Below are 26,506 nucleotides of genomic sequence, written 5' to 3'. Positions count from 1 at the left end.
ATCCACGGGTGGCTAATTCCCTTTCCCCGTCTTTAGGAGATTACTTCTACGGGTCAAGCAGACGAAGCTAGGTGGGCCAGTCCAGTCAGTCATCTCTGCACTACGCATCACGTTGGTGGAGACCGTGGCTGTCCAGTTCCGCTCGACACCCCTGTGGGAGCCAGCTGAGCGTACCAGAACACAAAGCCTTCCTACAAATTCTCACCCGGGTGTCATGGAGACCTCAGAAACTGACCAACTGGCCCAATTATTAGGGGAATTTAGGGCTGATGTACATGCCGCTCGCCAAGAAACTAATACACTCAGGAGAGAGTTGATTGTTTCGAAGGAACGCACTGATGATCTTGCTAGACAATTACTGCAAAACCAAGCGGGGCAAACACCCCTACCGGGACTCGGGCAGGGGGAGGGGGGGTTCCAAACCCTGTTTCACCAAGCAACCCTGTGCAAGTGATTTTACCAGGCAATATCCATTTAGCCCCGCCAGAACGCTTTGCGGGGGACCCGAAAAGATTTGCCGTGTTCATGAACCAATGCCGTTTGCACTTTTTATGCAGACCTGGAGCCTTTCCAAACGATCAAGCCAAAGTAGCCTTCGTATTATCATATCTCAGCGGCAGTGCAGCGGATTGGTCAATCCCACTAGTCAATCAGGATGACCCTATTCTTCGGGATTTTCAGGGTTTTCAAATGAGCATGGAAAGACTATTTGCACGGCACTCTCAAGGACAGGCCCTGGATAACAATCTTTTGTCCCTACGACAGGGTAACCAAGACCTTCTAACCTACATAGCAACCTTTAATAGGTTGGTGGTGGAAACTGGATGGCCCGAGGAAAAACGGATTACGTTGTTTCATCGGGGACTTCGAGGAGAACTCAAAGATGTTTTGGCTCAAGTTGTGAACCCACCTCAAGACTGTGCTGAATATATAGACTTAGTGGTCCAGTTAGATCACAGACTTCAGAATCGAAAGGCTGATCGAGCCAAGTTCGAGAACAGGGTGTTGGTTAAACCCAACGCTACCCCCAAAGGAACAGATGCCTCAGAACCCATGCAAATCGGAGGAGTTAAAGGACCCTTGACACAGAAGGAAAGAGAAAAAAGGCGGCAAATGCAATTATGTCTATACTGTGAAACTTCGGGACATTTTCTACGGGAGTGCCCTGTAAAACCACCCAAGAAGGTGGTAGGAGCTGCTGATAAAAGACATATGGAGCCTGACTCGGGAAACAACCACGCCCGACAAGCGTAGAGGTCCACTTGCCGAGCTTGAAGAAGGATACTCAGACCTCGCATTTCATCATACCAATGGTCCTTATAGATCCAAGGCAGCCATCACGTTTGCATGCAGTTGGGGCATACATTGATAGCGGGGCCATAGGAAACTATGTAGACCACGAATTGGCTTCAAGGATAAATCCACCTCTCTGCAGAAAGACCACTTTGGATGTCATCACCACAGTCGAAGGAACTGAAATTGCCTCTGGGCCTGCAACTCATTCCACCGCAGAGATGACATTATTGGGTCAGGATGGGCATCGAGAGACTATTGGGTTTGATTTAATCAAAGCCCCGCAGTTCCAAATAATACTGGGGATACCTTGGTTGGAAAGACAATCCTTGTATTGATTGGCGAGAGAAGAGAATAACCTTCCCGGATTGTGCACATACTTGTTACCCAATAAAAACCTTGAACAAGGACCTGGCCACAGTCGCTACTCCAGTTGTGCAGTTTCGCACGAATATCAAGAATTCCAGGATGTTTTCCAAAAAGAACAGGCAAACACCTTACCACCTCACAGATCATACGCTTGTCAAATTGATCTCATACCTGGTGCACAACCTCCATGTAGTAGGATCTACGCACTTACGGAACCTGAGAACCTTCACCTACGACAATACTTGGACCAATACCTTACCAATGGCTTCATTCGTCCATCCAAGTCCCCTGCATCTTGAGCTTTGTTCTTCGTGCCAAAAAAGGAGGGTGACCTCGGAACGTGCATAGACTACCGTGCCTTAAATCAGATCACGGTTAAGAACCGATACCCATTGCCTCTGATCCCAGAATTACTAGACCAAGTAAAGGACGCTTGCATCTACACTAAATTAGATCTCCGAGGGGCATACCATCTGGTACGTGTAAAGAAAGGCGACAAATGCAAGACTGCTTTTCGCACTAAGTACGGGTTATTCGAATACCAGGTGATGCCCTTCGGGTTGTGCAATGCACCAGCAGCCTTCCAGTATTTTATGAACGATGTCCTGCGTGAACTCATTGACGTCTGTGTTGTCGTATACATAGAATACACTAGAATAGACGATATTCTAGTGTATTCCTCTTCAGAATCTGACCATGAGGAGCACGTTTGTGCAGTCCTTGAGAAACTACACCACCACAAGTTATATGCAAAATTGGAAAAATGATTTTTCCATACTACAGAAGAACAAGTTACTTCTTACCTTGTAACGTTCTTTCGACAGGATGTTCCTCCGACGTATTCCTTATCTTTGATAATACGTTTCCAGCTTGCTGGCTTTGGAAATTTTTTCTGTAGAGGGCGCTGCGCGTCGTCGTCCGCCGAGTCGATTTCCCTCGACGGCCACCATATCTGCGCCGACGTCACCATGCCCATAAATAGACACGCGCTACGTCCGTTGCTCAGTTCCGTTTTGTAGCATAAGAAAAGTCATGTCTGAATTGGTTATTGACCTTGAAGGAGCGTAAGCTGCAACCACAAGGGAAGTATCACTGCGGGGATGGATGGGAGGGGCGATAAGGAATACCTCGGAGGAACATCCTGTCGAAAGAACGTTACAAGGTAAGAAGTAACTTGTTCTTCGAAAGGATTGTGTCCTCCGACGTATTCCTTATCTTTGATAGACTCCCATAGCAGTGGCATGTAATCGGAGGTGGGAGTGAGAATGTTATGTATCCCCTTTAGGGATGGACCGAATGTAATACGGCCTTGCCAAATCTGGTCTCTTGACTAGCGGAGGAATCCAGATTGTAAAATGTTGTGAATGTATGTGCGGACGACCATGTGGCAGCCGCACATATGTCTCGGACCGGTACCCCGCTTTGAAGAGCCGAAGAGGCTGCGATACCCCTGGTTGAATGAGCCCTGAGATTTTGGGGTGGCTCTTTCCCTGCCAGTTTGTAACATTCCAGAATGGTCAAAAATAATCCACCTGGAGATGGTTTGTTTTGTTATGGGTAGTCCCAACTTGTGACCTGAGTATCCTACAAACAGTTGGTCTGCTTGCCCGATCCTAGCCATTCTGCTGATGTAAAAGCTGAGAGCTCGCCTTGGGTCCAGCCTATGTAGCCTTTCTTCCTCTTTCCCCGGATGGGGAGGAGGGTAGAACGAAGGTAAGGTCATTTTCTGAGTAATATGAAATTCAGAAACCACCTTTGGGAGGAAATTCGGCTTCACCTGTAGGACAACTTTGTCCTTGTGGAAAATTGTATGTGGGGGTTTACAGGAGAGAGCTTGTAGATCGCTCACCCTCCTAGCAGTGCTACCAATAGGACAGTTTTAAGCGTGAGAAATCTCAGCGAACAAGAGTGAAGTGGTTCGAATGGAGTGCCCATTAGGAAGTACAAGACTAAATTTAAGTCCCATAAGGGAACCTGGAATGGTTTTGGAGGATAAACATTAGTTAATCTCTTGAGAAAATGTATCACTAGAGGAAGTTTGAAATACGATGGTTCCTCCGCAGTGCGCTTGAAGATAGAAAGCGCTGCGAGATAGCCTTTTACAGTGCCAACTTGAAGGCCTGATTTTGCCAAGTAGAGTAGAAACGATAACACCGTTGGTGTACCACATGAAAAAGGGTGGATATTCTCTTCCCTACACCAGCTGCAAAATGTGTTCCAACGGCAGCGGTATAAAGACTTTGTTGCTGGCCTTCTGGCCGAAAGCAACACCTCCATGACGTCATCAGGGAGATCCCAATCCTTGTACCTCACCCTTTCAGAAGCCAAGCGTGAAGGTTGAGGGTTCTGGTGTCTGGATGGAGAACCTGACCTCCCTAGAACCTGACCTCCCTTCTGCGAGAGAAGATTCTCTTTGAGTGGAAAACGGATTGGAGGACAGATGGATATATCTAGAAGGTCCGGGTACCACGTTCTCCTGGCCCAATCCCGGGCAATTAGGATCATGGTTTTCCAGAATCTTCTCAACCTCCTGGTCATTTGAGGAATAACAGGGACTGGTGGGAACGCGTAAAGGAGTGGAAACTCCCAGTCCACTACGAACGCGTCTCCTAGAGCTCCTCTCGGGGGAAATTCCCTTGAACAGAACAGATCGCACTTCCTGTTGGTGCTTGTGGCGAACAGATCCACCCGAGGGTTCCCCAAAGGGCGAAGATCTCTTGAAGGACTTCGTGAGCTAGCTCCCACTCGTGGGGGACTGTGCTCTGCCTGCTGCTCAAAGCGTCCACTGTCAAGTTCTTCTCTCCGGCTAGGTGGACTGCCGATAGAGAGATTCCTTCTTGGATTGCCCAAAACCAGAGCTGCATCCCCTCTCTGCACAGTGGTAGTGATCCTACACCTCCTCTTTTGTTGAGGTAGTGCATGGCCACCGCGTTGTCCGTCATTATCAGGACATTTCTCCCCTGTACTGATGGCAGGAAAGCTTTCAGCGCTAGTCTGATCGCTCTCAGCTCCAATAGATTGATGTGTAGTCTGGACTCCGATGGAGACCAACGACCGCTGATGGTCAAGTCATTGGCATGGGCTCCCCACCCCATGAGTGAGGCGTCTGTGACTACTGTTATCTCCGGCCATGGTTGCCAAAACAGTTCTCCTTTCAAGATGTTCTCTGGGTAGGCCCACCATTGAAGGTCGAGGGCTACCTTGTCCGGAATGCAGAGGAGATCTGTCATTCTCCCTGAGAATTGCGACCACTGACTTCTCAGTGCCCACTGAAGAGATCTCATTCTCAGGCGAGCCTCTGGCACAAGGAAGATGCAGGATGCCATGAGGCCTAGCAACCTCAAAAAGTCGAAGGCTGGGAGACGTTGGGCATTTTGAAACTTGGTGACCATCTGTAGAATATCTTGAGCCCTCACCTCTGGTGGCGAGGCTTTTCCCAGGGAAGTCTCCAGGACCGCTCCAATGAACTGGAGTCTCTGTGATGGTATCATCTGTGACTTCTTTAAATTGATGGAGAAGCCCAGTTTGTGAAGGAAGTGGCAGACATAATCTAGCTGGGCCTGGGCTTGTTTCGAAGATACAGCCCTGATCAGCCAATCGTCCAGGTAGGGGTAGACGTGGATCCCTTCCCTCCTTAGACTCGCCACCACTACCGACATCAGCTTGGTGAAGACCCTCGGGGCGGAGGTCAGCCCAAATGGCAGAGCTCGAAATTGATAATGACAGTCGCCAATTGCGAACCTCAGGTATTTCCTGTGTTTGAGATGGATTGGCACATGGAAATAAGCATCCTGAAGGTCCAGAGATACCAGCCAGTCCTGGAGCTGGAGGGCCTGAAGGATCTGAGAGAGAGTTACCATCTTGAACTTGTCCTTCCTGAGGAACTTGTTCAATTCTCGTAAGTCCAGGATGGGTCTCAGTCCTCTGTCCTTCTTTGGTATGAGAAAGTAGGAGGGAGTACCAGCCCTTGTTCCTGTCCGCTACAGGTACCGGTTCTATGGCACCTTTCTCTAGCAGGTCTATAAATTCCTGCAAGAGGAGCGGATCTGGAACTTTTAGAGAGCTGTTCCCCGGTGGATGATTCTGAGGGATGTGTAGAAAGGATAGGCAGTAACCTTGGGCAACTACCTCCAATGCCCAAGCATCTGACGGTAAAGCCTGCCATTCCGTCAGATGGTGAGTTAACCTGCCCCCTACAGGTGTATTGTGTGGCAAGGCCTCAGAGTGGTTTGGGGCGGCTGATGCAGATGTTGAGGGTAAAGAGGCACCTGCTGTGGCCTTAGTACCTTTGGCCTCTTTGAGCCGGCTGTCCTCTGCCTTTCCCGAATGCGGAATAATAGCGAAAGGACTTTCCTCTCCCAAAGGTTCCTGAGGGTCAAAAAGGAGTTTGGCGGATAGCAGCTCCTAAAGATTTTTCTGCTGTTTTAGAAGTCTGCAACTTTTCCAGACTGTTATCAGCCTTTTTTCCGAATAGTGAAGAGCCGTCAAAGGGCATATTTAAAAGTCTGGCCTGTACATCTGGAGCAAAGCCAGACTTTCGCAACCACGCATGCCTGCGGATTGTTGTACTTGCCGCCATGGCCCTGCTGATACTGTCAGCGGAATCGATGCCAGTTTGAAGTGATTCGCACATGGCATCTTTAATAATGTTAATGAAGGCTTCCTTTTCCTCTCCTTCGGGTATGCAGTCAGCCGCTACGCCATACTACAAGCAGAGAAGACTTTCTTCGCCATAGAATCATACCTCTTGTCATCTCTATCCTGTGGGACAGTAGGGTAAGCGGTCCAACTGCTAGATGAAGTTGCCGCTTGAACCACCAGGCTCTCTGGAGTCGGGTGTTTTGATAAGTATTCAGGGTCTGCAGCCGCTACCCTATACTTGGCTGAAAATCTTTTATTGACCGCAGGTATAACTTCAATAGTTTCCCAATTAAATGCAATTTTCCTTTGTAAGGCTGCATGGAAGGGGACCACAGGGTCCTCCTGTGGACCTTTGTCTAATATGTCTGTTAGGTCATCCTGTTGAAAAACAGGCGAAGGCGCAGAACAACCCATAAATTCAATAATTCTTGCCATAAGGGTTGTATAGGGTGTTTCGGTATGTTCCCCTGGGTCTGGCTTAACAAATTCCACTTCTGGGGAAGTGTCCAGCCCACTTGCCTCATGTAGTGACTCCTGTAGGTCCTTCAACCTTCTTTCCTCAGAGGTGAAATCCTCTGAAATAGGCAGTGTGGTCCTCTGTAACCCAAATGTTTCCTGGTCAGAATCTTCCCCCTCTTCATAAATTGAAGATAGCCCAGGGTACTCTGACCTCTGAAATGGTGTAAAACCCATCTCTAAGGCAGAAGGAGCCAAACTTGTCATTATTGGGCGAGAAAACGTCGATGTCGTTGACGCCGATGTGACTGGCTTCGAAGGCGCCGAGAAAACTGGAAGAGGTCTCGAAGAACTCGAGAGGATCAGGATCCTACTCGAGGACATCGACGACGGTCTTGGCGTCGTGCCAGAGGCCCTTGGAATCACCGATGGCTGTGGAGTAGCCTTGGTTTTCTCTTTCATCGGCGTCGATGTCGGCGTCGACGATGGCACCGATCCATGCGTCGAAGGAATCATCGACGACGGCGTCGAAGATGGTGCCTTCTTACCCGATGGCTCATGGAGCTCTCGGGTGGAGTGTTTCGCCGGGTGCTGCGACTCGCGGCGTTTCGATTTTTTGGGTTTTTCACCCGGGGTATCACCCTCAGCTGCCTTCGAGGGGGTCGAGGCCGCTTTCTCGAAGACGCTGAACATTTTCTTTCTGAATTCCTCCCACTCAGCCTGAGAGCTGTGTTTTGTGGGGCAGGAGACCCTTTCAGGGGAAACAGAAGACGACGAGGAAGGGAATCTTCGACGGCTCTTTTTTGAGTATCTTGATCTCGCCGAATGATGGGAGCTACTTCGAGATCTGGAATGGGAATGTTTTCGACGGCGAGGAGACTAATGCCTCGACTCAGCCGAAGAAACCTTCGAGGAGGTTTTGACTGACTTACCTCTCTCGAGCTTCCCCTTGCGCTCCTTCAAGGCTTTCGCCATCATGGACATGCAGTCCTCACAATCCGAACAATATTGCTCGGCTCTCAAGCACCACAAGCAGATCCGGTATGGATCCGTTATCGGCATTTTTTTACCGCAGTCTCGACATTTCTTGAAGCCGGATCACAGCGTCGTCGGTTCCGATGAAGATGCCTTTGAGAACGAGTAGGTATTTATTCGAATAGATATAGGGTTATCCTGACTGAACTGAGCAACGACGTACCGAGGCCCCACGAAGCGTGGAAAAACGGAACTGAGCAACTGACGCAGCGCGTGGCTATTTATGGGCATGGTGACGTCGGCGCCGATACGGTGGCCGTCGAGGGACATCGACTCGGCGGACGTCGACGCGCAGCGCCCTCTACAGAAAAAATTTCCGAGGCCAGCAAGCTGGAAACGTATTATCAAAGATAAGGAATACGTCAGAGGACACAATCCCTTCGAAGTTGAATTTCTTGGATTTATCCTGTCTCCAAAAGGAGTTCGAATGGACTCTCAAAAGGTGGACGCAATTCTCAAATGGCCATCACCCAGTTCAGTTAAAGGAGTACAAAGCATGCTCGATTTGCTAATTTCTATCGCAGATTCATTCCGGTTTTCTCGCACGTTGTACACCCTATCACAGTGCTCTTGCAAATAAACAAACGCTTCCTGTGGACTGAAGAAGCTGAGAATGCCTTCCAAGAATTGAAAGCAAAATTCACGTCTGCACCTGTATTAAAGCATCCTCGTCCTGAACTCCCATACATAGTTCAAACTGACACATCCAGTTTAGCCATGGGAGCTGTCCTGTCCCAGAAGGATCCTGAAACCGGTCAACTTCACCCAGTAGCATTTTGGTCCAGAAAGTTCTCGGCACCCGAGTTAAACTATGCGGTTACCGATAAGGCGCTATTAGCTATCAAATCCGCCTTCAAGGCTTGGCGGCATTCAGCCTACCAGTTAACGTGCGTATCTTGCCCTTTTACGCATGTAAGTATGGCAAATACGGACCATTTAGTTTTGTACTGCGTACCGTGTACGCTTTGATTTATTCATTAAAAAAACATACTTTCCACCACTAGATGGCAATGCAGCATTTCTTTTGTCAGCAGCATAGCCTTCTTATGCATGATGGTGAATTTCCAACTGAAAGACCAAATCTGTGACAGCTAAGCGAGGAACACAATAAAGCACGCACCCTTTTAAAATGTGTTCATACCCATAGCGTATGTGTTGGATACGTTTTACTCTCTTGCAGAGGAGAAAACACATTTTTACTCTCTTGAAATTGCATTTACGCTCTAATTTGAAAAATCATGCGTAAAATACTCCCACCTCAAAATCTTATCTGGAGCACAGGCGGCATTATCTTCTCGGTGCCAGGCATACCATTACTGTAATCACTGATCACCGGAACTTGCAGTATTTAAAGACAGCCAAAGCCCAATCATCACGCCAACTTCGATGGGCATTGTTCTTTGCCAAGTTCAATTTTGTGTTCACTTATCGACCAGGCTGTAAAAATGGCAAGGCAGATGCATTATCCTGAATAGGAATGGAAGAAGCATATGCAAACCCGGGGCCGGTGCCTATAATTTTAGAAAAAAGAATTCTTGGCATAACTACTTTACAAACCCTAGAAGATATTCAGGTAAAGATCTAACAACTCTTCGATCCAACAGCCCTGCAGGACTGGGTAAAGAAAGTCTTAGACTACTCTGTCATCAATGACCAACCTTATTATCAAGGGCATCTATTTCTAGCACATAAGGAACTACAAGAACTAGTCATCTCCAATTATGACACCGTGATGGAAGGGCACCCAGGTATCGCAAAAACTGAAGCTAAAATTAAGAGACAATTCTGGTGGCCCACCTGGCGAAAAGACGTAAAGTCATTTGTAATGTCCTGTAGCATTTGCGGCCAAAACAAAAGTCAGAAGAAAAAAACGGCTGGCCTTTTACAACCCTTGGATATTCCACCTACACCATGGCACACCTTATCGTTAGACTTTATTACAGACCTACCTCCATGTAATGGATTCAACACCATTCTCGTTATTGTGGATCTTTTTTCCAAAATGGCCCACTTTATTCCTTTAAAGGGATTACCTTCTGATTCAATTCTGGCCAAGGAGTTTCCAGAAAACATTGTTCGAATACACGGATTTCCCTCCGTATTGGTCTCTGACCGATGTAGTCCATTCAATTCACATTTTTGGAAGAAATGTTGTTAATTGGCGCAAATCGACGTGAGGTTATCGACCAGTCCCAATCCCCAGACCGATGGTCAAACGGAGAGGACCAACCAGACTCTTTAACAGTACCTGCATTGTATGTTACACCAGACAAAGTAATCGGAAGGACATTCTATGGATCTCCGAATATGCATACAATAACTCTGTACATTCTTAAACTGGACAAAGCCCCTTTTATACTATATACAGGCACCACTCTCGAACCTCAGAACTTGACTCGCCTCAACACTTAGAAATGCCTGCAGTGAACCATCTGAACGCTACTAAGACACAGGCCTTTAAGGAAGCAACTGAACATTTGAAAAATGCGAAAGAAAAGTACAAGAAAAACGCTGATCAGCATCGAAGTGATGATCCACAATACCAAATTGGGGATCAAGTTTGGTTGGCCACAAAACACATACCTCTAAAAGGAAAGCGGGCCTTTAACCCTAGATATTTGGGACCTTACCTTATTAAGGCCATTATCAACCCGGTGGCCGTCAAATTGAAATGACCTGCTAGTATGCGAATTCACCCAGTCTTCCATGTGTCACTTCTCAAGCCAGTACAACCTGGGACAAGACTAACCAAGCCACCTGACCACGTCCTTATAGACGGGGAACCCGAATTTGAAGCGAAAAGTATCCTGGACTCCAAAACGGTTAAGTCAAGACTTTTTTATTTAATCGACTGGAAAGGTTACGGACCACAAGAACGAACGGTCATGGGAACCTAGTGACCACGTTCATGCACCTAGGTTGGTGAGAAGATTCCACGGGAATTTCCAAGACAAACCAAGGCCAAGGGGAGGAACGACTTTAGGAGGGGCGTTGGGGGGAGGGAGCTAGTGGGGGTGAGTGCTGTCATCATGCCTACCCCCGGGCATCCAGACCAAGTCCATCAACCCCGGAAGCAGGCATCATGTTACCTGGAGCAAACCCAGCAACCCCGTTAGGGGCTATCTGGGTACAGTCCTGGCGCCTATGGCACCAGGCTCATATGGGACATCAGTCCTGGCACCATAGGCGCCAAGCTCATATGTTAAAATGTACCTGATGCAGACCATGCTGCAAGGGATCCGAGCATCCAAGCCCTTGTGAGGCTTGAAGGGACTATTTTATCTTAGGGACTATTTTGTTACTCGGGTGTGGCTGTGGAGGAATACTTACCTGGGACTACTTTGAAGGCTATTTAAACCCCGCCCGAAGAGCAGCACATGCTTCGCGTTATTCTGTATCTAGCAGCGTAACGCTCACTGTGTCTGCAGTCAGCATCCAGCATCCTGCCACACCCGCCTCGAGTGCAGAGCGCCTAGAAAGAAGGGAAAGAAGAAAGGTTAGAACAAGAACTTTACTGGATTTCTTACCCGATTTCGGATTCAGCGCATCTTTGAACCAGAAACAGACTTCATTTTAAACTCGTCGCATCGCCAGCAGCAGCGCCGCGCCATACTCACCGTTCCTCGCAGCATCTCTACGATCTGGTGCTGTCTCCATCACCTGGTTTCCGCATTCCAGCGCCTAAGGGGGACAAGAAAACAACAAGGTGAGCCAAGGGAACAAACAAGGACAATCTCTTGCCACCATATGCTTACCTGATTTTACCGCAGGAGGTATTATCCACCAGCACGCCAAATCTTCCTACGCTGCACCTGCAAGAAAAGAGAAAGCAGCGAGTTAAACCTTGGCATCATTTACCGGACAGTGTTTCAAAACACAGAGTCTTACCTGAACGCTTTCAGCTGCCACAAGACAATCATCTTTTGGGTCCAAGCTGCAAAAGAAACAAGGAATTGGACAAGAGTGATTAATCGGACATTTTGAACTCATTAGAAATATATACTTAAGCCTTTCGCCCGGAGGTTTGGAGCCAAGATTTGTCCAGAACTCTTCCAATATCCTCAAGCCAGTGAAGTAACTGGCCATCAACGCGCCCCTGCATTCTTCGCAGGATGGAGAGCTCATCATACAAAACTATAAGGTGAGCTTTGTGAAAGGGAATGTCAGAAGTGATAAGTGGGGACGCAGTGAGGTGTTAATACTCAAATCCACGGGTGGCTAATTCCCTTTCCCCGTCTTTAGGAGACTACTTCTATGGGTCAAGCAGACGAAGCTAGGTGGGCCAGTTTAGTCAGTCATCTCTGCACTACGCATCACGTTGGTGGAGACCCTGGCTGTCCAGTTCCGCCCGACACCCCTGTGGGAGCAAGGTGAGCATAACAATAACCTGCAAAAAAGCATACTGTAATTTGTCACATCTGCTATGATCAAGTGTCACTTGCAAAGCTGTGTACAGCCCAGGTTTTCATTTACCCATATCACTCATTGTAATGTGCAAATTGTTATACTTTTTATTCATTCTGTCATTTTTATAACCACTGCCCCCTTAACACACCTATTTATCCGCATTTCAAATGGCACTGTTCTCAATGTAGACATGCATGTGTTTGTTTATGCAGTAATAGTGCATTCTGATAATTGTGCATAGGATGTACATGCAGTTTCCTTTGTCTGTGTGCATTCTGGGCATTTTACACAGAATCTGTCACTTGAACTTGCTTTAGAAATGATTAAAATAGTAAGCACACACAGCACACACAGCTTTCTAAGAAAGTGCCATTTGATGTTAGGAGATGGGAGAAGGAACAAGTTACTTACCTGTAACTGTTGTTCTCCAACATGGGTCTGGCATGGATTCATGAATATTCCCTGTCATCAGGCTGGGAATCCTTGGTAAAGAAAAAATCAGTTTCAGTTTTGTTTCTGAACTGTCTTTCTACTAATAACCAATCACTGGTCTCTGGGTCATACTGTCCCCAGGCAATGACTGCCCTCTACCTAAGCCCCTCCTCTTGCAGCCATCTTCAGATTTGGTAGCACATAAAGTGGCAGTAGGACCAAGAGAAGAGCCGTAGAGGGGTTGGAGGGAGCGTTCGCATGTAAACACATGCCAGACCCATGCTGGAGGACAACAGTTACAGGTAAGTAACTTGTTCCTTCTCCAGCATGGGGTCTGGCATGGATTCACATGCTCAGGAATACAAGAATACATAACAGTTCATACATGCACAACCACGGGAGGTGGCAAGGGTCAACATTAAGCATTTCAACAACTCAACATTAAGCATCTCTTACCTTCTCATCAGGCTCACCTTCAAGCGAACAGGTTGCGCAGCACTGCCTGTCGACTCTGGACTCCTCGCTGGAATCCCGGTTGGCGCAGTAGAATCTTGTGAAGGTGTGTGTCGGCCTCCACATAGCAGCCCTGCAGATGTCCAGCAGGGGCACACCAGACAGGAACGCCATAGTAGCAGAAATCGCTCTGGTTGAATGGGCTCTCAGACGGCCGGGCAACGGTCGGTTTGCCAACCAGTGACAGTGCATGATGCAGCCAGAGAACCATCTGGAAATGGAAGCCTTCAAGACGGCCTTCCCTTGGTTCACAGGTCCAAAGTTCACAAACAGCTGTGATGTCTTCTGAAAAGTCTTTGTGCGGTCCACGTAGAACTTCAGCACTTTAGCCACATCCAGCGAGTACAAAGTCCTCTTAGCCGGCGAAGAAGGCAGGAGAAGAAAACAGGTAACACCAAGGGCTTGTTGAGATGGAAGTCTGACGGCACCTTGGGCATGAAGGAGGTTGCGTCCTCAGCACTACCCTCGTCTCGTGAAATGTCGGGTATGGAGGTTTACGGAGAGGGCCTGGATCTCTCCCACCCATCGTGCGGAGGTGATGGCCACAAGAAAATCTGCCTTCCACAATAGGAACTTCAGCAGTGCTGAATGCAAGGGCTCGAATGGGGGACCCATGAGCCTGGTCAGCACCACGTTGAGCTCCCACACCGGGGCCAGAGCCTTCACCGGCGGGAACGAGCGGAAAAGTCCTTTCATGAACTCCTTCACAAGGTGGTTAGACAACAGCAACCACCGCCCCGGAGATCTGGTGTAGCGGGAGATAGCCACCAAGTGGATCTTGATGGAGGCATGTGCCAGCCCCGCCTTTGCCAGCGACAGCAAGTATGGCAGCACTTGAGGGGCCGTACTCTGTAGAGGGGTGATCTTCTGTGCACGGCACCAGACAGAGAACCTCTTCCACTTATGTCCATAGCACTTAAGAGTCGAGGACTCCCTGGCCTTTGCAAGTACCTCCTTGCAGTCCGCCGGGATATCGTAGCCCCCGAACTCTAGTGTTGCAGGAGCCAGGCCTGCAGGTTCAGCAATCCCGGGTCGTGATGTAGGATGGCGCCTCCTTCCCTGGCGAGAAGATCCGCGTCCGTCGGCAGTTTGACTGGGGGAGACGCTGACAAGTCCAGAAGGTACGGGAACCATATTTGCCTCGGCCACACCGGTGCGACGAGGATCATCCTGCACCGGGACCGTGACTGATAAGTCACAGAAGTAACAGCAACGGTGGAAACACATACAGGAACAGCTCATCCCAGCGGGAAGGAGAATGCATCGCCTATGCTCCCCGGCTTGGGAAACCTGCTGGCAAACCTCTGGCACTTGGTGTTCGCTGCCGTCGCGAACAGGTCAATCTGGGGAATGCCCCATCGTCGGAATAGGAGATCCACCTGATCCTGCCGAAGCGGCCACTCATGGCAATAGCGCAGCTCTGTGATGAGTGAGTTGGCGACATTGTTTTCACTCCTGGCAGATGAAAGGGTGCCAGGAACATGCGATGGCCCAGTGCCACAGATCCTATGCTTCCTTGGATAGGGCTGGGGAACTGGTGCCCCCCTGATTCAGGATGTAGAACATCGTGGTGGTGTTGTCGGTGAAGATCCATACCACTTTGCCCTTAAGAGATGGAAGGAAAGACCAGAGGGCCCAGAACACGGCCTGGAGATCTAGAAAGTTGATGTGCAGAGACCTCTCCTGCAGGAGCCCAAGGCCTCTTGTGTGGAGATCTCTGATGTGCGCTCCCCATCCCTCCAGGGAGGCGTCCGTCGTCACTGTTTCCTGGTGCGTTGGGGTCTGGAAGTCCATGCCCGCCCTGGGATGCGCACGGGTGCCCCACCACCGGATCGCTTGACGAAAAGTCTCATTGAGGGAGATCTTGTCTTCGAAGCTCCCCGCCACTTGCATCCAATGGGCGTCGAGGAACTCCTGCAGTGGTCGCATCCGCAGCCTGCACAGGCGCACGATGTAGATGCAAGATGTTATTATGCCGAGCAGGGACTTGATGGACCTCACCCTGGCCACTTCCATTGTCAACCGCTGTTGTACCTTGCCCAGGATGGCCCTCATCCTCTCCTCCAACGGTGAAGCCAACCGCGCCACTGTGTCGAGTCTGGCTCCCAGGAACAGGGCGTCCTGCGACGGTACCAAGTGGGACTTCGCAAAGCTGATCGAGAATCCCAGATCCGAGAGCAGGCGGACGGTCTTCGCTGTGTGGTCGACACGAGTTCTATTGACTTTGCTCGGATGAGCGAGTCGTCCAGGTAGGGGTAAACGTGGATCCCTACAGGCGCAGCCGCGCTGCCACCGGTGTCAAGCACTTGGTAAAGTCCCTTGGAGCCGACTTCAACCCGAAGGGCAGGGCCTTGAACAGGTAGTGCCGCCCTTGGACCACGAAACGTAGGAACTTTCGATGTCCTTTGTGTATGGGCATGTGAAAGTAAGCATCCTCCAAGTCCAGCGACGATAGGAAGTCGCCTTCCTCCAGCTGTCCCAGCACGTGCTGAAGGGTAACCATCCGGAACTTCTGGGCTTTGATGTATTTGTTGAGGCGCCGAACGTCCAGGATGGGTCGCCAGCCGCCGTTCTTCTTCTTCTTTCGGAGCCTCTTTGGGACGAGTTCTATCGCGCCCTTTCTCAGCATGGCTCGTACCTCCAGAAGCAGCTGTGGAACATGGGGGCATTTTCCTTGAAACTCCAGAGTGTGCCCGTGGGCCAGGGCATCCAGCACCCAAAGGTCGGTGGAGATGGACTCCCACGCGCCTATGAAGTTCGCCAGCTGGCCTCCCACCAGGGTGCTTAGATGGAGGGCCAGACGTCACGCCCGGTTCAGTCCTGTTTCGGCGGGGCCTTGCACCCTGGGCTCCTTGGCGACGACAACGGTATCCACCGGTCTTGCTGCGGCCTCTGTAAGCTTCCTGCGATGAGGAACGGGCAGCTTGGTGGTACGACGATGAACTGCCACCAAATCCTTTGGAAACATCTTGAGATTTGCCTCCGGAGGTCCGAAAGGACGGCAATCTTTGATGAAGAGTGCCTAGGGCACAGGCCGTCTCGGTGTCCGCTTTGATGGCCTGTAGCGACTCATCCACAGCTTTCCCGAATAGGTTGTTTCCATCGAAGGGCATGTCCAGTACCCTGGTCTGCACGTCCTGCCGGAAATCGGTGGCCTTGAGCCAACGGTGCCAGCGTAGGCAAGCACTGTTGCCCATTTGGCGAAAGCCAGTGTCTGCGATGTCCGTGGCCACCGTGATGGCATGGTCCGAAGGATTTCAAGGGCTTCCGCCCTCTTGTCGTCTGGGAGGAAGTCCAGGAGGGGAGCGATCTTGAACCACAGCTCCCTGTCGTAGCGTGCCACGATCGGGAGGGCGTTGGCAGCCTTGATGGTCGTCGTCCCATGGTGTCCAGCTTCTGCCCCTCGCCGTCCGGTGAGGAAGTGGAAGTTGATGCCATCGCCCCTGCCGATTTCTTCTTGGCCGCCGCGGAGACAAGCGAATCCGGGGACAGCTGTGCTCTGAGGCACATAGGAGCGGAGTCTGGGAACCGGTACTACTTCTCGTACCGGTCCCTCTTCGCAGGGGCCGTGGACGGGTTCTTCAGCAGGGACAGCCCTTCGTCCCAATGTCATCCAGTAACGGGACTGAGAGGACGGTCTTCCTCTTGGCCTCCCGTCATTGGTAGAGGAAACCTGTCTTCTCCTGATCTTCGTGGCATAGATGGAAAGGCTCTGATGCCCTGGCGATCATGGCGTGAAAGGAGCCAATTTTGTCCGGGGGGGGCCCGGGCAGGGGGTGATGGGAGATCCGTCCTGTCGTCACCCCCATCGTCGTCGTCGCCGTCTCTGTTCCCGTCTCATCCCTCGGTGGAGGGGATGGAGGTAAAGGATGGAAGGGGGGGTGGATTCGCCTCAGCTAGCTCGGTGGGCTCCCCGACAGTCCAGGCGCCGCTGGATCATCCGCTGGGGGTAAGGGCAACTTTGTCCTTCTCTCCGTACACAGCGTCTGCAACGCCATCAATATTGCTTTTGAATTGTCCTGTGGCGTAGGCATCTGTTGCGACGGGAGCAACGGCTGGGGCGCAGGGTCCTCTGTTTCCTCCACAGCACGCAGCTCCTTGTCATCTCCCCCGTTGCTCTCCACGTCCCCCTCGTTTGGATTCCTCCTGTAGGCCTCAAACTTCTTGTCCAGGATAGCTTTGACGCCAGCCAGCTCATCCTCGGAGGTGGGTCTGTGTCCGTTATGGCTTCCAATGCCCCCCTCTTTCTCGTCCCGGGGTTTCACAGAGATATTCTCGATAGGCTGGAAAGATGGTTCCCTCCGGGGTGGCAGGGAAACTCTAGGCCCGGAAGTCATCTCCACTGGGGAAGCCTCTAAAGGCTTCGCCAAGGCCGCAATGACTCCTTCAATCGAGGTCTTCACCGAGTGAATCAGGGCCTTCACGTCCTTGGGTGGGTCTGAGGCCTTCACCTTATGGGGATCACTGCCTCGCCCCTCCCCCTTGGCTTTCTCCGAGCATTGGCTCGTGGATGATGGCGTTGGTGACATCGTGCCCTGCCTGGCAGCCGAGGAGCCCAAACCAACGGCGCTCCCGGTCCCCACGGACTCGCGATGCTTTGCCTTTTATTGGGCCCCTGTCGCCGGAGCGCCCTCAAAGGTCTTAGAAGACCGATAAGACTTCTTCTCACCTGCTGCTGGGCTCTTCCCCTCCAGCCAGTTGGTGAGCCGAGTACGACGGTCCTTCATGGTCCGGACGGACATGTTCATATAGAACGCACAGTCCTCATCCACGTGCGACTTGTCAGTGTGAAGGCAGTAGAGGCACCGGGAGTGCTCATCTTCCTTGAAGACATTCTGTAATTCACATCCTGGGCAGTCCCTGAACAGTTTGGATCCAGTAGGTGTCGAATCTCCTTTGTCCTGGGCCATGTCCGAAACAGGGTAGACCTCAAAGATCTTCCGGAATCCTCCAAGAAGTATAATTCGATGAAAATTCGCCCTTGAGGGTCGTAGAAAATTCCGAAACGGGTCCCTGTTGATTGGAAGACGAATCGGTAGAGCTTGAGGCTTGAATTGACCGAAAAAACAAGAGTAAACTCTTCGAAAAAACGCAATACGCAGTAAAAGCTCGAAAGCTACAGCACGAGGACTCCCAACACTTGAACGTGCGGTAAAAATCTGAAGATGGCTGCCAGAGGAGGGGCTTAGGTAGAGAGCAGTCATTGGCTGGGGGCAGTATGACGCAGAGACCAGTGATTGGTTATTAGTACAAAGACAGTTCAGAAATTAAACTGAAACAGATTTTTTCTTTACCGAGGATTCCCAGCCTGACGACGGGGGATATTCATGAGCATGTGAATCCATGCCAGACCCCAAGCTGGAGAAATAACAGTATGATTGTAAAGTGCCATTTGAAATGTGGATAAATAAACAAAAAAACTGAAACACTTCTTCCACTCAAGCAGCAATCATGTATGTCCAGAAATATGTATGGAATTTCACACGCATACACATACTCTTTTCCAATCTGTGCATCTTTATAAGCCTTTTCCCAACCTACTACAACTTCCACTAATCAATTTCCAGATTTAATACTGCAAGAGCACTACATACTCTACCTCTTCCTGACAGGAAATCCTTCCACAAATTTAACACATCTGTTATTCAACTGCAATTACTGTGCCATTAACACACAAATGTACTAACTTCCTTGTTTTTCAAAGCAGTGAATTCCTACCAAAAAGCAACTCCGTAGAAAGCAACGCAGAAATAGCGCAAATCAAACTAAAAGCGTACAGAATAGGCACTCACCTCTAGCAGAACTTGTACAAAGAGTAAAAACAAAACACCTAATACAGTCACTAAGCTAAACAAACAGCTTGCAGGAAAGAAACTGTGACTTCTCTTTCAAAATGTAAAAATAAAAAGACATTTTCTAAAAAGCTTTCAACAACCACTACTGCTAACACTGCACCTACCAATGTTAATATAGCCTCAAGAAAGCATTCCAAAAAATGTATTTGACAAAAAATGTTCCACAACAGAGTCCTTCAGAACCTTTTAAAAATAGGCAACAAATCATGCTCAACCCTTAAAACCTACCGCAGAAAACTGATCCTGGGAGCTATTGTAGACAGTGCAATACTGCTCAAAAGGAAACTCTTCATATTAACTTTAAACAGAATGAAGCCACTAACAAAATTAATTAGTAAACTACAACAACTACTTCGAAACAAACGCAATATCAGCAGAGATAACTTTGGAAACATCTGTACAGGTGAGTGGTGACACACCACCAGCACAGAACCATTTTTCAATATAGAGGCATACAAACAAAAGCAAACAAACCAAATTGCCATACATAGCAGTGGGCGGGGATATGAGAAGGTTGACCCATGGAAGAAGAAACACTGATTTCAACAATAACCCCAACAAACATAGCATCAACTCTCCAAACAACCAAACCAGTACTCCCTGTCTACAAATGGCCATGCACAACAATGTGCAAACTGCACAAACAAACTTTCAAATCTTTGCAACAGTTCCTCAATCGATATGTAAAAGCCAAAGACAAAGTAAAAACGAAAATACAGCATTATGGATTCCTGTCCAGTGCATAAATACACAGGACTACAAGGACATTCGTTAGCCTGCATTTCTGGACCTTCTTGCAAAAGCACCTTCCACCAAATCAAAATGTTAGCAACACACCATTCTGGTGTAAGAAATCTCGTTCACCAACTGTAATATGCAAAAAGTCCTGCTTCAGCACTGGGCCATTTTAATAACATTCAGCCAAACAACTCATTGAAGAAATAGACCACATCCAAAGCTAATATTTTGGAATTCAAGAGCACTATCAAAATCCAAAAACGTTACAAAACAACACCAACACCCATGCAGATGTCAACCTTCTATTACACACATACAAAAAAGAAATAAACTTTAAGCGCATCTTATCTGCCGAAGTACCAAACCAAGTATGTGTATGTTGCCGCAGAACTTTTTATAAGAAAAGCATAAAAACTAGATATAAAGTACAAAATAGAAGACAACGAGGAATCCCAATGGTTCCAATTAGCTCTCTATCTTATAGCAGAATGCAAATATGAAATTACCAACCCCTCAATACTGTGCACATAATGCACAGCAAACCTGGAAAATAACGAAATGCCTTCATGAGAAATCAGTAACAACTTAGAAATATACCCACTGCCAAAACCACTCCAACAGTTTAACTTATATGAGAGCATTATAATCCAAACGGTACACCCATTTCAAGCAATAATCAAACCTTCCAGGATTTTGCGGCATGAAATGGCACATTTTTGCGGCACAAACCTTTATTGCGGCATTTTTGCAGGACATTTTGTATTAACTGGAGGATGTAAGATTGCCACATTGCAGGACATAGGCAGAGTGCCAGGCTACAAGAGAGCCAGGATATCATTATTATGCATCTTTTGTATTAATATAATAGGAAGAGACCCAGATGGCTTGGTAGAACAGTGTTTAGATTTGGCTACATTTTTGGTTTAATGTGCATGCCTATTTAATAGTATTAACTAAATTGATCATTATCAGTTGTAATGCTGAAAATATTCCCCTTCTATGTTCTCCAATCACACAAGCACCCACACACCTCTCTCACCAACACACATCATACATCTCACCAACTCCCCATCACAACTTGCATTCCTGAACCTCTCACTTTGTCATACAAATACTCACGTGCTATGTCACACTCTCAAGTCACAATGTGTACTGCCCATCCCCTGCCATACTACAAATCATACTCCCAACTCACACCTTACACTCAATTCCTCCCGCAATATACATTCCTTAATTCTTTTGTGCTGCTTCTGCATCTTGCATCCTTTCTCCCATTCTGTTGCACTCTTCCCTCATCCTTTTTCCCAATCTGCAGCTCACTGCCTCTTTCCAGCCAACCGCTTCCTCTCTGCTTTCTGGCTCACTGACCACACGCTCCCTCTACTTTCTGTACCTCTGCTCGCTCTCAGATTTCAGGCCCACCGCACCACTGCTTCCTCTGCTCTTATGTGCACCATTTCTTCCTCTGACCCACTGCTCTCCCTCTGCTTTCTTGCCTATCACTTCACATCTCACCCATCACTCTCCCTCTCTCTCCTTTCCCTCTCATAGTGTAACCATTTTGAATTTTTTTTAAATGTATATTTTGACCCAGATTCTCAAAAAATGGGGCATTTAAAAATAGAACTGAGGATATGCTATTTTCAGACAACCCATTTTTGAAAATGAGCAGGTCACCTTATTCTCAAAGGTGACCGGCGCATTTCCACAGGCTTGAGCTGTAGCGAAAATTGTGCGCTGGCCAGCTGCCTTGAATGGTGTTCTGGGTTGTTTGACCGAAGTGTAATTATTTGCGGCGGAATTTACCATAGTCCATTTCGCCGCAAATTGATTTGCACTTCAGCCAAACAACCCAAATGTACCTTTCACCACCAGTCCCTACCCTTCTTAACTGCTTGGTCGCTGCCGCTTCCCCTGCAACCCTACGTTGTAAGATACGTCCCTCTAACGCGGGACGGATCTGACTTTGCAGGGTCACTTTTTCGTTATTTTCTTTTTTTTCTGTCCCTGCCTCCAATTTTGAAAAGTGGGGAACACCCCTGCAACCCCCTAACCCAAATAATACTGAACTTGGGGAGCGGGTGAGACACCCGCAACACATGTTCGGTATTTATAAAAATCAATCGAATAGTACTGGACGAAATAGGTCAAATTGTATCATCGATCAATTTTTGTCATCAAAAAGGGTAGTACCTTGAATAGAATCGCTCTCCCGACAGTGTTCTGCAAGCTCCCAGCGCTTTTCACAGGGACAGGCCCTTCAGGGGCCTGCCACTGTTAAATGCGACCCAAAAAAGGCATTTTTATCCTGTTTGAGGAACAGAAATGCAAGCGACACAGCAGCGGTTCATAGCTTAAAAGAAATGCATGATAGGGTAAGGAAAGACCCTGTCATGCAGTGGCACACCCACATTCAGTGCACGTAAGGTTGCCTACAATTTCTGCACATTTAAAAGTGCATCTTGCTTGGAAATGAGTGATACGAATTTAAATTGGCAGAAACGCCACTTTATTTGATCAAGGAGGTGAAAAAGGCCATTTGAATGGGCGCACATATAAAATGGCCCATTCATGTGTCCCTTGTGGATTGGGCTGCTCTTTTTGTGGGCGCAAATGATGAGATGTGTTGGCGCATTTCATTTCTTGCGGAAAAAAAAAAGTTGAGAACCTGGCACCCCGAGTATTTTTTTTTTTACAGTAATTTTTGCAGATACATTTTTAAAAATTATTATATTTTTTAAAGGTGCTGTTTCTGCACAAAATAGCCATTTTCACAGCATTTTGCGTAAAACGGCCATTTTCGCTGCATTTTGCGGGATCGCAAAATCGCTATAAACTGGAGGGTCTGGATAATACGCCTTCAACCGAAAACAACAAAGTTACCCCCCTCTGAAATACTGAAAGGCATTCGTAGCAAAGTGGTCTATTTGCCATTAGATCTCAAAGAAAATGTAGATACTCTATGGGCACAACGGTCAATAGATCAATCTTTGATTATCCTAGTGAATGGTGTACCTACAAAAGACAAAGGAAATTGGCGGCAGCTAGAAGATTTAAACAAAGTTAGAGAAGCCCTGAAATATCTAAAAGACAGCAATGAATACTGCAAAGAAATAAACATTGAAGAAAACCTGAGAGAAACCTCCAAAATAATTCAGAATTCCTCAGAAACTGGACAATTTGAATTTTTAGATCCCACTGCAGCCTCCAATATTTTAGACCGCTACACAATTCGCCCACTGCACTCCAAGGACACAATAGACAATGCTCTGGAAACATAACAAACGCGACATTCCACCTCATGTTTGAAATTGAACTAGCAACTCTATGTTCTATGTGAGTTGCACACACATTAAAAACAGGTTCCAATTTTAAAAACATGTCAGCTACGCAATTACTGCAAAAAAAGCAAGAGAAAGAGGATGTTTTACAGTCCAGTGTTACAAATCTTTTGGCAAACATGCGTGCAACAAAACAGTACCGGTTCCGACGTCACGCAGATGTACAGTGCATGCTTCGCAAACCTTGGCCCACCCACATGGTTTGTCACTTTAAGTTGCATAGAGTAGGCATGGGAAGACCTGCACGACTTACTACGCATAGCAAACAAAAACAAAGCAGGTATTGACATAAAAACACCAGGAGAATTCTGTTCTCTGGATCCTGTAAACGTAGCTAGGTTCTTCCATCATCGCTTTATAGCCATGCTGCACTTTATTTGTAATAAAACAGTTGCGCCCCTCGGAGAAATTAAACACTTTTTTTGGAGAAAAGAATATCAAGCCAGAGGAGCACCACACATCCACATGCTTTTGTGGATTACAGATGCGCCAAAATGTGGCCAAGACATTGATGTTGTGGACTTCATTCACAAATAGGTCACATGTGAAATCCCTTCAGAAAGTACACAGAGTGACTTACATGCCCAGATTTTGCAATTTCAAAGACACAAGTGTGGCAAGTGTCGTCAGCGCAAATACAAAAACAAAGAAAAATATTACACCAAATGTCGCTTTGGTCTCCCTAGACCAGTTTCACAAAACGGACAAGTGAACAGCTTCATGTCTTCAGTTAGACACATTGTCAAAGGTAAATCACCTAAGAACACATACTGCATACAATGAACCAAAGCATCAAAGTACAATGATTACAATACAATCATTGCCCTCCTATGGAATGCAAATATAGATGTGCAATACATTGCAGATAATTCCACTGCAGTTGCACGATATGTCACAGCCTACTAAACCAAGCAGAGAAAACAGAGCTAAAAGACCTCCGAGATGATATATCATCTGACAAAACACTGTCACAGACATTGTACAGCTTTGGCATAAAAATGCTCTCCCATAGAGAATGTGGCTGCTATGAAGCCGCAGACCGTTTAACCAGCACCGCTTTGTATGGTAAATCGGAAAACATAGTTTGGCTAAGCTTTGGTCCTGCTGCATGCAGAAAAAGAGTTCTCAAATCTTACCAAGACATAGAAACAATAGCCAAAAACTATCCGAACAGCCAGGATATTTTGAAAAATAACTAATTAGACACATACTACCCAAACAGAAATACTGCTTTGGAAACTATGGGCCTATACCATATTGCCCAAAACTTCTCATACAAAAATAATATTAAACGAGATGAGAAGAAAGGTAGATATATAGTGAAAGGTTGTGAGGGCAGCCTAGTTAAACCTACCAAAGACAGCCTCATTAATCATATGAAGCTATCATTAAAAACTCCTCAACATAAAGGACTGTTCTACATGTGCTTACTCCAACTTTTTAAACCATGGAGAAAGGAATAAGAATTATTAGACACTGATGCCTCCTATGGAGATGCTTTTAATGCAAGTGAAAGCACTATAACGGACATACATTTTACACAGTACAAAAACATGTTGGACAATGAACGCCAACAGGAGCAAGAATTTCAAGAACTAAATAAAGACACTCCTGAGAGCAGTCAGCCTTCTCTAACAGGAAGCCAAGAACCACTTGGACAACCACTCATAGCAAATGAGGCGGAATTAGCCATGACAGAAGTAGAAAACACTATGTGTCAGTATGAGCAATCTACAGAAGACTTTGCTGTACTGAAATCATAGTTAAATAATGAGCAGCGCAGCATTTTCCTAGAAGTAACTGAAGCAGTTGAACAAGATGTACAGCACGAAAGTAAAACTTGTACCTGTCAAGACTATAAACCTATACTGCTCTATGTAAGTGGTCAAGCTGGTTCAGGAAAAACATTCTTAATAAAAATCATGAGCATGTTCCTCCAACAATTAACAAGCTTTCAGCTTTCAGCTGTTGTAACTGCCCCCACAGGTTTAGCGGCCTACAACATAGGTGGTGTCATTTTACACTGATTACTTCTCCATCCAGAAGAACACCAAAATAAATTAGACTACTACAAACGTTCAGCAGAAGCTCCTATGAAGCTACGCAGAGTTTTAAAACAAATGAAAATGCTCCTAATAGATGAGGTGAGCATGGTCTCCAACCTAATGTCGGCATTGATTCACCTCAGATTGCAAGAGGTCCTTAAAACAGACTACAAAGAACTCTTTGGTGGAAAACATGTTATTGTTTTAGGAGATGATCTTCAATTAACACCAGTGAAAGGTGAACCATTTTTAAAACCTTAGGACACAAACTGTGCCGTAAAGCTCTAGGCAGCATAGGAAATATAAATCTTTGGCAACATTTCCAATACAAAGAACTAACGGAAAACATGCGTCAGTCTGTAGACCTCACCTTTGCCAACATTTTGAAAAGTACTCAGATTGGTGTAGTATCTAAGGAAGCACAGTGTATCTTGAATACTAGACACATCCATGACCTACACGGCCATAACACATGTGCTACTGTTGTCATTGAATAATTAGCACACAAAAATGTAAACTGTATGTCCTTAATGCCAACTCTTGCAAGTTGCACACAATTCAATGAAACAATGCTGAAAAAAGAAATGCAACCACTGGTGCAAATTTACTCCAAAGACAAACTGGACGTGCATGGTATGACACTACCTATGTGCCAAAAAGCCACAGCACGACTAAATACCTTAGAAAATTCTATCTTTAACACAGCTGGTTTAAAGAAAATGTTAACATTGTGTTTAACTGTAGAGTGATGCTGAAACGTAACCTTGATGTGGAACAAGGTTTAGTTAATGGAGCACTGGGTACAGTTGTTGGCTTCCAAACATACCCACGTGACAACAGCATTCAGTTTGTCAATGTTCACTTTGACAAACTTTCAGAAGTTAAAAGGATATGACGCTCAACAGCCCGATTCCTTCTTTTCAAAGACATGTATTTACACAGTATAGTTTGCTCTGTCTCTAGCATACGCAGTAACTATTCATAAAGGAAAAGGACTAACCCTAGATCAAGCATTAATTGATATTGGCAGCACAGTTTTTAAAGAAGGCATGAGTTACATAGCACTATCACTATCACTATCACTACCTACATACACTGGAAGGACTATTTCTAGTCCATTTTGATGCAAGTAAAGGCAATGCTGACATTCCTTGTATCGTTGTAACGCTCACCTGATTCCCGCAGAGGCGCCGGTCTTGACTGGGTGAATGCTGTATCTTCAAAGGTGATGTGTAACACACGGTTGGCTCTTTGGGCTGGACCTCTGTGCACTGTATGTCTCACTCGAAGAGTAAGATGTCTGCAGATAGAAAATATGGGATTAATGAACTGGGGTTATTGGGTGCCTCTCTCCTCTTCCCTTTCTCTTCTCCTGTAGAAC

At 47.2% G+C, this 26,506-nt stretch overlaps 1 protein-coding gene across 4 annotated transcripts in view; it reads right to left on the bottom strand.

Moving 5' to 3' along the window:
• Window positions 1-26,506, bottom strand: part of ZFR2 (zinc finger RNA binding protein 2) — a 2,121,586-nt gene that overhangs the window by 1,748,118 nt on the left and 346,962 nt on the right. The gene's annotated exons all lie outside the window — the stretch shown is intronic.

This window comes from Ambystoma mexicanum, chromosome 1p, assembly GCF_040938575.1.
Source record: "Ambystoma mexicanum isolate Mex_15411 chromosome 1p, UKY_AmexF1_1, whole genome shotgun sequence".
NCBI classification, from domain to species: domain Eukaryota; kingdom Metazoa; phylum Chordata; class Amphibia; order Caudata; family Ambystomatidae; genus Ambystoma; species Ambystoma mexicanum.
Note: the sequence above shows the minus strand (reverse complement) of the source record. Positions and strands in the feature narration are given on the sequence as shown.